Source organism: Taudactylus pleione, unplaced genomic scaffold (genome assembly GCF_031769625.1).
Source record: "Taudactylus pleione unplaced genomic scaffold, aTauple2 ptg000174l, whole genome shotgun sequence".
NCBI lineage: Eukaryota > Metazoa > Chordata > Amphibia > Anura > Myobatrachidae > Taudactylus > Taudactylus pleione.
Window position 1 is genome coordinate 8,593,456 of NW_028284576.1, and position 9,342 is coordinate 8,602,797.

Below are 9,342 nucleotides of genomic sequence, written 5' to 3' on the forward strand. Positions count from 1 at the left end.
AAATGATGCGCTGAACTGAAAGTGCATCATTTCTTTGAAAGGTTGGTGTTTTTGGCAAAAATATTCCAAGGACCTCACTTTCCCAGCCCGGGAATCGAACCCGGGCAGCGGCGGTGAGAGCGCCGAATCCTAGCCAGTAGACCACCAGGGAGGGATGGTTTAGTTTGACACTCCATGTCAAAAAAAATACTTTTGTACAAGAGCACAAGTCTTTTAGTAGCTAACTGAAAAATATTCACTAAGAAAGGAAGATAGCTGACTCTTTGTTATCAATTTCCATTGTCTGTTTTGACAACTCACTGTTGCTCAAGTATTAGAAATGATGCGCTGAACTGAAAGTGCATCATTTCTTTGAAAGGTTGGTGTTTTTGGCAAAAATATTCCGAGGACCTCACTTTCCCTGACCGGGAATCGAACCCGGGCCGCGGTGGTGAGAGCGCCGAATCCTAGCCACTAGACCACCAGGGATGGATGGTTTAGTTTGACAATCCATGAAAGAAAAGGAAGTTTTCTGAATGAAGTCTAAAGCAATGGAATGTGAGGGAGTGGGCTACTAGGAATCAGTTTTAGAAGGAAGGAGAGTAAAAATGGTTGTGCATAGCAGTCTTAAATTACACCACACAGCAGCTTTACCTGATGGATGTATAGTACTGGCACGAAAAAATAATTTTGAGGAGCTAGACGTTGAGAGTCCCTGGCTCCATGATAAATTGTTCTGGTGCTAAAGAAAGAAGACATTAATGACTCAGATATCAAATATGGTCTAATTGGTTCTGATGAAAAAAATACTTTTGTACAAGAGCACAAGTCTTTTAGTAGCTAACTGAGAAATATTCACTAAGAAAGGAAGATAGCTGACTCTCTGTTATCAATTTCCATTGTCTGTTTTGACATCTCACTGTTGCTCAAGTATTAGAAATGATGCGCTGAACTGAAAGTGCATCATTTCTTTGAAAGGTTGGTGTTTTTGGCAAAAATATTCCAAGGACCTCACTTTCCCAGCACGGGAATCGAACCCGGGCAGCGGCGGTGAGAGCGCCGAATCCTAGCCAGTAGACCACCAGGGAGGGATGGTTTAGTTTGACACTCCATGTCAAAAAAAATACTTTTGTACAAGAGCACAAGTCTTTTAGTAGCTAACTGAAAAATATTCACTAAGAAAGGAAGATAGCTGACTCTTTGTTATCAATTTCCATTGTCTGTTTTGACAACTCACTGTTGCTCAAGTATTAGAAATGATGCGCTGAACTGAAAGTGCATCATTTCTTTGAAAGGTTGGTGTTTTTGGCAAAAATATTCCAAGGACCTCACTTTCCCAGCCCGGGAATCAAACCCAGGCAGCGGCGGTGAGAGCGCCGAATCCTAGCCAGCAGACCACCAGGGAGGGATGGTTTAGTTTGACACTCCATGTCAAAAAAATACTTTTGTACAAGAGCACAAGTCTTTTAGTAGCTAACTGAAAAATATTCACTAAGAAAGGAAGATAGCTGACTCTTTGTTATCAATTTCCATTGTCTGTTTTGACAACTCACTGTTGCTCAAGTATTAGAATTGATGCGCTGAACTGAAAGTGCATCATTTCTTTGAAAGGTTGGTGTTTTTGGCAAAAATATTCCGAGGACCTCACTTTCCCTGACCGGGAATCGAACCCGGGCCGCGGTGGTGAGAGCGCCGAATCCTAGCCACTAGACCACCAGGGATGGATGGTTTAGTTTGACAATCCATGAAAGAAAAGGAAGTTTTCTGAATGAAGTCTAAAGCAATGGAATGTGAGGGAGTGGGCTACTAGGAATCAGTTTTAGAAGGAAGGAGAGTAAAAATGGTTGTGCATAGCAGTCTTAAATTACACCACACAGCAGCTTTACCTGATGGATGTATAGTACTGGCACGAAAAAATAATTTTGAGGAGCTAGACGTTGAGAGTCCCTGGCTCCATGATAAATTGTTCTGGTGCTAAAGAAAGAAGACATTAATGACTCAGATATCAAATATGGTCTAATTGGTTCTGATGAAAAAAATACTTTTGTACAAGAGCACAAGTCTTTTAGTAGCTAACTGAGAAATATTCACTAAGAAAGGAAGATAGCTGACTCTCTGTTATCAATTTCCATTGTCTGTTTTGACATCTCACTGTTGCTCAAGTATTAGAAATGATGCGCTGAACTGAAAGTGCATCATTTCTTTGAAAGGTTGGTGTTTTTGGCAAAAATATTCCAAGGACCTCACTTTCCCAGCCCGGGAATCGAACCCGGGCAGCGGCGGTGAGAGCGCCGAATCCTAGCCAGTAGACCACCAGGGAGGGATGGTTTAGTTTGACACTCCATGTCAAAAAAAATACTTTTGTACAAGAGCACAAGTCTTTTAGTAGCTAACTGAAAAATATTCACTAAGAAAGGAAGATAGCTGACTCTTTGTTATCAATTTCCATTGTCTGTTTTGACAACTCACTGTTGCTCAAGTATTAGAAATGATGCGCTGAACTGAAAGTGCATCATTTCTTTGAAAGGTTGGTGTTTTTGGCAAAAATATTCCGAGGACCTCACTTTCCCTGACCGGGAATCGAACCCGGGCCGCGGTGGTGAGAGCGCCGAATCCTAGCCACTAGACCACCAGGGAGGGATGGTTTAGTTTGACACTCCATGAAAGAAAAGGAAGTTTTCTGAATGAAGTCCAAAGCAATGGAATGTGAGGGAGTGGGCTACTAGGAATCAGTTTTAGAAGGAAGGAGAGTAAAAATGGTTGTGCATAGCAGTCTTAAATTACACCACACAGCAGCTTTACCTGATGGATGTATAGTACTGGCACGAAAAAATAATTTTGAGGAGCTAGACGTTGAGAGTCCCTGGCTCCATGATAAATTGTTCTGGTGCTAAAGAAAGAAGACATTAATGACTCAGATATCAAATATGGTCTAATTGGTTCTGATGAAAAAAATACTTTTGTACAAGAGCACAAGTCTTTTAGTAGCTAACTGAAAAATATTCACTAAGAAAGGAAGATAGCTGACTCTCTGTTATCAATTTCCATTGTCTGTTTTGACAACTCACTGTTGCTCAAGTATTAGAAATGATGCGCTGAACTGAAAGTGCATCATTTCTTTGAAAGGTTGGTGTTTTTAGCAAAAATATTCTAAGGACCTCACTTTGCCTGACCGGGAATCGAACCCGGGCCGCGGCGGTGAGAGCGCTGAATCCTAGCCAGTAGACCACCAGGGAGGGATGGTTTAGTTTGACACTCCATGTCAAAAAAAATACTTTTGTACAAGAGCACAAGTCTTTTAGTAGCTAACTGAAAAATATTCACTAAGAAAGGAAGATAGCTGACTCTTTGTTATCAATTTCCATTGTCTGTTTTGACAACTCACTGTTGCTCAAGTATTAGAAATGATGCGCTGAACTGAAAGTGCATCATTTCTTTGAAAGGTTGGTGTTTTTGGCAAAAATATTCCGAGGACCTCACTTTCCCTGACCGGGAATCGAACCCGGGCCGCGGTGGTGAGAGCGCCGAATCCTAGCCACTAGACCACCAGGGATGGATGGTTTAGTTTGACAATCCATGAAAGAAAAGGAAGTTTTCTGAATGAAGTCTAAAGCAATGGAATGTGAGGGAGTGGGCTACTAGGAATCAGTTTTAGAAGGAAGGAGAGTAAAAATGGTTGTGCATAGCAGTCTTAAATTACACCACACAGCAGCTTTACCTGATGGATGTATAGTACTGGCACGAAAAAATAATTTTGAGGAGCTAGACGTTGAGAGTCCCTGGCTCCATGATAAATTGTTCTGGTGCTAAAGAAAGAAGACATTAATGACTCAGATATCAAATATGGTCTAATTGGTTCTGATGAAAAAAATACTTTTGTACAAGAGCACAAGTCTTTTAGTAGCTAACTGAGAAATATTCACTAAGAAAGGAAGATAGCTGACTCTCTGTTATCAATTTCCATTGTCTGTTTTGACATCTCACTGTTGCTCAAGTATTAGAAATGATGCGCTGAACTGAAAGTGCATCATTTCTTTGAAAGGTTGGTGTTTTTGGCAAAAATATTCCAAGGACCTCACTTTCCCAGCCCGGGAATCGAACCCGGGCAGCGGCGGTGAGAGCGCCGAATCCTAGCCAGTAGACCACCAGGGAGGGATGGTTTAGTTTGACACTCCATGTCAAAAAAAATACTTTTGTACAAGAGCACAAGTCTTTTAGTAGCTAACTGAAAAATATTCACTAAGAAAGGAAGATAGCTGACTCTTTGTTATCAATTTCCATTGTCTGTTTTGACAACTCACTGTTGCTCAAGTATTAGAAATGATGCGCTGAACTGAAAGTGCATCATTTCTTTGAAAGGTTGGTGTTTTTGGCAAAAATATTCCAAGGACCTCACTTTCCCAGCCCGGGAATCAAACCCAGGCAGCGGCGGTGAGAGCGCCGAATCCTAGCCAGTAGACCACCAGGGAGGGATGGTTTAGTTTGACACTCCATGTCAAAAAAATACTTTTGTACAAGAGCACAAGTCTTTTAGTAGCTAACTGAAAAATATTCACTAAGAAAGGAAGATAGCTGACTCTTTGTTATCAATTTCCATTGTCTGTTTTGACAACTCACTGTTGCTCAAGTATTAGAATTGATGCGCTGAACTGAAAGTGCATCATTTCTTTGAAAGGTTGGTGTTTTTGGCAAAAATATTCCGAGGACCTCACTTTCCCTGACCGGGAATCGAACCCGGGCCGCGGTGGTGAGAGCGCCGAATCCTAGCCACTAGACCACCAGGGATGGATGGTTTAGTTTGACAATCCATGAAAGAAAAGGAAGTTTTCTGAATGAAGTCTAAAGCAATGGAATGTGAGGGAGTGGGCTACTAGGAATCAGTTTTAGAAGGAAGGAGAGTAAAAATGGTTGTGCATAGCAGTCTTAAATTACACCACACAGCAGCTTTACCTGATGGATGTATAGTACTGGCACGAAAAAATAATTTTGAGGAGCTAGACGTTGAGAGTCCCTGGCTCCATGATAAATTGTTCTGGTGCTAAAGAAAGAAGACATTAATGACTCAGATATCAAATATGGTCTAATTGGTTCTGATGAAAAAAATACTTTTGTACAAGAGCACAAGTCTTTTAGTAGCTAACTGAGAAATATTCACTAAGAAAGGAAGATAGCTGACTCTCTGTTATCAATTTCCATTGTCTGTTTTGACATCTCACTGTTGCTCAAGTATTAGAAATGATGCGCTGAACTGAAAGTGCATCATTTCTTTGAAAGGTTGGTGTTTTTGGCAAAAATATTCCAAGGACCTCACTTTCCCAGCCCGGGAATCGAACCCGGGCAGCGGCGGTGAGAGCGCCGAATCCTAGCCAGTAGACCACCAGGGAGGGATGGTTTAGTTTGACACTCCATGTCAAAAAAAATACTTTTGTACAAGAGCACAAGTCTTTTAGTAGCTAACTGAAAAATATTCACTAAGAAAGGAAGATAGCTGACTCTTTGTTATCAATTTCCATTGTCTGTTTTGACAACTCACTGTTGCTCAAGTATTAGAAATGATGCGCTGAACTGAAAGTGCATCATTTCTTTGAAAGGTTGGTGTTTTTGGCAAAAATATTCCGAGGACCTCACTTTCCCTGACCGGAATCGAACCCGGGCCGCGGTGGTGAGAGCGCCGAATCCTAGCCACTAGACCACCAGGGAGGGATGGTTTAGTTTGACACTCCATGAAAGAAAAGGAAGTTTTCTGAATGAAGTCCAAAGCAATGGAATGTGAGGGAGTGGGCTACTAGGAATCAGTTTTAGAAGGAAGGAGAGTAAAAATGGTTGTGCATAGCAGTCTTAAATTACACCACACAGCAGCTTTACCTGATGGATGTATAGTACTGGCACGAAAAAATAATTTTGAGGAGCTAGACGTTGAGAGTCCCTGGCTCCATGATAAATTGTTCTGGTGCTAAAGAAAGAAGACATTAATGACTCAGATATCAAATATGGTCTAATTGGTTCTGATGAAAAAAATACTTTTGTACAAGAGCACAAGTCTTTTAGTAGCTAACTGAAAAATATTCACTAAGAAAGGAAGATAGCTGACTCTCTGTTATCAATTTCCATTGTCTGTTTTGACATCTCACTGTTGCTCAAGTATTAGAAATGATGCGCTGAACTGAAAGTGCATCATTTCTTTGAAAGGTTGGTGTTTTTGGCAAAAATATTCCAAGGACCTCACTTTCCCAGCCCGGGAATCGAACCCGGGCAGCGGCGGTGAGAGCGCCGAATCCTAGCCAGTAGACCACCTGGTAGGGATGGTTTAGTTTGACACTCCATGAAAGAAAAGGAAGTTTCCTGAATGAAGTCCAAAGCAATGGAATGTGAGGGAGTGGGCTACTAGGAATCAGTTTTAGAAGGAAGGAGAGTAAAAATGGTTGTGCATAGCAGTCTTAAATTACACCACACAGCAGCTTTACCTGATGGATGTATAGTACTGGCACGAAAAAATAATTTTGAGGAGCTAGACGTTGAGAGTCCCTGGCTCCATGATAAATTGTTCTGGTGCTAAAGAAAGAAGACATTAATGACTCAGATATCAAATATGGTCTAATTGGTTCTGATGAAAAAAATACTTTTGTACAAGAGCACAAGTCTTTTAGTAGCTAACTGAAAAATATTCACTAAGAAAGGAAGATAGCTGACTCTCTGTTATCAATTTCCATTGTCTGTTTTGACAACTCACTGTTGCTCAAGTATTAGAAATGATGCGCTGAACTGAAAGTGCATCATTTCTTTGAAAGGTTGGTGTTTTTAGCAAAAATATTCTAAGGACCTCACTTTGCCTGACCGGGAATCGAACCCGGGCCGCGGCGGTGAGAGCGCTGAATCCTAGCCAGTAGACCACCAGGGAGGGATGGTTTAGTTTGACACTCCATGTCAAAAAAAATACTTTTGTACAAGAGCACAAGTCTTTTAGTAGCTAACTGAAAAATATTCACTAAGAAAGGAAGATAGCTGACTCTTTGTTATCAATTTCCATTGTCTGTTTTGACAACTCACTGTTGCTCAAGTATTAGAAATGATGCGCTGAACTGAAAGTGCATCATTTCTTTGAAAGGTTGGTGTTTTTGGCAAAAATATTCCGAGGACCTCACTTTCCCTGACCGGGAATCGAACCCGGGCCGCGGTGGTGAGAGCGCCGAATCCTAGCCACTAGACCACCAGGGATGGATGGTTTAGTTTGACAATCCATGAAAGAAAAGGAAGTTTTCTGAATGAAGTCTAAAGCAATGGAATGTGAGGGAGTGGGCTACTAGGAATCAGTTTTAGAAGGAAGGAGAGTAAAAATGGTTGTGCATAGCAGTCTTAAATTACACCACACAGCAGCTTTACCTGATGGATGTATAGTACTGGCACGAAAAAATAATTTTGAGGAGCTAGACGTTGAGAGTCCCTGGCTCCATGATAAATTGTTCTGGTGCTAAAGAAAGAAGACATTAATGACTCAGATATCAAATATGGTCTAATTGGTTCTGATGAAAAAAATACTTTTGTACAAGAGCACAAGTCTTTTAGTAGCTAACTGAGAAATATTCACTAAGAAAGGAAGATAGCTGACTCTCTGTTATCAATTTCCATTGTCTGTTTTGACATCTCACTGTTGCTCAAGTATTAGAAATGATGCGCTGAACTGAAAGTGCATCATTTCTTTGAAAGGTTGGTGTTTTTGGCAAAAATATTCCAAGGACCTCACTTTCCCAGCCCGGGAATCGAACCCGGGCAGCGGCGGTGAGAGCGCCGAATCCTAGCCAGTAGACCACCAGGGAGGGATGGTTTAGTTTGACACTCCATGTCAAAAAAAATACTTTTGTACAAGAGCACAAGTCTTTTAGTAGCTAACTGAAAAATATTCACTAAGAAAGGAAGATAGCTGACTCTTTGTTATCAATTTCCATTGTCTGTTTTGACAACTCACTGTTGCTCAAGTATTAGAAATGATGCGCTGAACTGAAAGTGCATCATTTCTTTGAAAGGTTGGTGTTTTTGGCAAAAATATTCCAAGGACCTCACTTTCCCAGCCCGGGAATCAAACCCAGGCAGCGGCGGTGAGAGCGCCGAATCCTAGCCAGTAGACCACCAGGGAGGGATGGTTTAGTTTGACACTCCATGTCAAAAAAATACTTTTGTACAAGAGCACAAGTCTTTTAGTAGCTAACTGAAAAATATTCACTAAGAAAGGAAGATAGCTGACTCTTTGTTATCAATTTCCATTGTCTGTTTTGACAACTCACTGTTGCTCAAGTATTAGAATTGATGCGCTGAACTGAAAGTGCATCATTTCTTTGAAAGGTTGGTGTTTTTGGCAAAAATATTCCGAGGACCTCACTTTCCCTGACCGGGAATCGAACCCGGGCCGCGGTGGTGAGAGCGCCGAATCCTAGCCACTAGACCACCAGGGATGGATGGTTTAGTTTGACAATCCATGAAAGAAAAGGAAGTTTTCTGAATGAAGTCTAAAGCAATGGAATGTGAGGGAGTGGGCTACTAGGAATCAGTTTTAGAAGGAAGGAGAGTAAAAATGGTTGTGCATAGCAGTCTTAAATTACACCACACAGCAGCTTTACCTGATGGATGTATAGTACTGGCACGAAAAAATAATTTTGAGGAGCTAGACGTTGAGAGTCCCTGGCTCCATGATAAATTGTTCTGGTGCTAAAGAAAGAAGACATTAATGACTCAGATATCAAATATGGTCTAATTGGTTCTGATGAAAAAAATACTTTTGTACAAGAGCACAAGTCTTTTAGTAGCTAACTGAGAAATATTCACTAAGAAAGGAAGATAGCTGACTCTCTGTTATCAATTTCCATTGTCTGTTTTGACATCTCACTGTTGCTCAAGTATTAGAAATGATGCGCTGAACTGAAAGTGCATCATTTCTTTGAAAGGTTGGTGTTTTTGGCAAAAATATTCCAAGGACCTCACTTTCCCAGCCCGGGAATCGAACCCGGGCAGCGGCGGTGAGAGCGCCGAATCCTAGCCAGTAGACCACCAGGGAGGGATGGTTTAGTTTGACACTCCATGTCAAAAAAAATACTTTTGTACAAGAGCACAAGTCTTTTAGTAGCTAACTGAAAAATATTCACTAAGAAAGGAAGATAGCTGACTCTTTGTTATCAATTTCCATTGTCTGTTTTGACAACTCACTGTTGCTCAAGTATTAGAAATGATGCGCTGAACTGAAAGTGCATCATTTCTTTGAAAGGTTGGTGTTTTTGGCAAAAATATTCCGAGGACCTCACTTTCCCTGACCGGGAATCGAACCCGGGCCGCGGTGGTGAGAGCGCCGAATCCTAGCCACTAGACCACCAGGGA

At 41.3% G+C, this 9,342-nt stretch overlaps 8 non-coding genes across 8 annotated transcripts; all 8 read right to left on the reverse strand.

Annotated features, from left to right (window-relative positions):
- Positions 1-396: 396 nt before the first annotated feature.
- TRNAE-CUC (transfer RNA glutamic acid (anticodon CUC)) lies at positions 397-468 on the reverse strand. The gene has a single exon. It is a non-coding gene; the product is annotated as a tRNA-Glu (tRNA).
- A 1,160-nt stretch (positions 469-1,628) lies between these two features.
- TRNAE-CUC (transfer RNA glutamic acid (anticodon CUC)) lies at positions 1,629-1,700 on the reverse strand. Its single transcript has one exon. It is a non-coding gene; the product is annotated as a tRNA-Glu (tRNA).
- Positions 1,701-2,544: 844 nt separating this feature from the next.
- TRNAE-CUC (transfer RNA glutamic acid (anticodon CUC)) lies at positions 2,545-2,616 on the reverse strand. Its single transcript has one exon. It is a non-coding gene; the product is annotated as a tRNA-Glu (tRNA).
- Positions 2,617-3,460: 844 nt separating this feature from the next.
- On the reverse strand, positions 3,461-3,532 carry TRNAE-CUC (transfer RNA glutamic acid (anticodon CUC)). The gene has a single exon. It is a non-coding gene; the product is annotated as a tRNA-Glu (tRNA).
- Positions 3,533-4,692: 1,160 nt separating this feature from the next.
- Positions 4,693-4,764, reverse strand: TRNAE-CUC (transfer RNA glutamic acid (anticodon CUC)). The gene has a single exon. It is a non-coding gene; the product is annotated as a tRNA-Glu (tRNA).
- A 2,358-nt stretch (positions 4,765-7,122) lies between these two features.
- On the reverse strand, positions 7,123-7,194 carry TRNAE-CUC (transfer RNA glutamic acid (anticodon CUC)). Its single transcript has one exon. It is a non-coding gene; the product is annotated as a tRNA-Glu (tRNA).
- Positions 7,195-8,354: 1,160 nt separating this feature from the next.
- Positions 8,355-8,426, reverse strand: TRNAE-CUC (transfer RNA glutamic acid (anticodon CUC)). Its single transcript has one exon. It is a non-coding gene; the product is annotated as a tRNA-Glu (tRNA).
- An 844-nt stretch (positions 8,427-9,270) lies between these two features.
- On the reverse strand, positions 9,271-9,342 carry TRNAE-CUC (transfer RNA glutamic acid (anticodon CUC)). Its single transcript has one exon. It is a non-coding gene; the product is annotated as a tRNA-Glu (tRNA).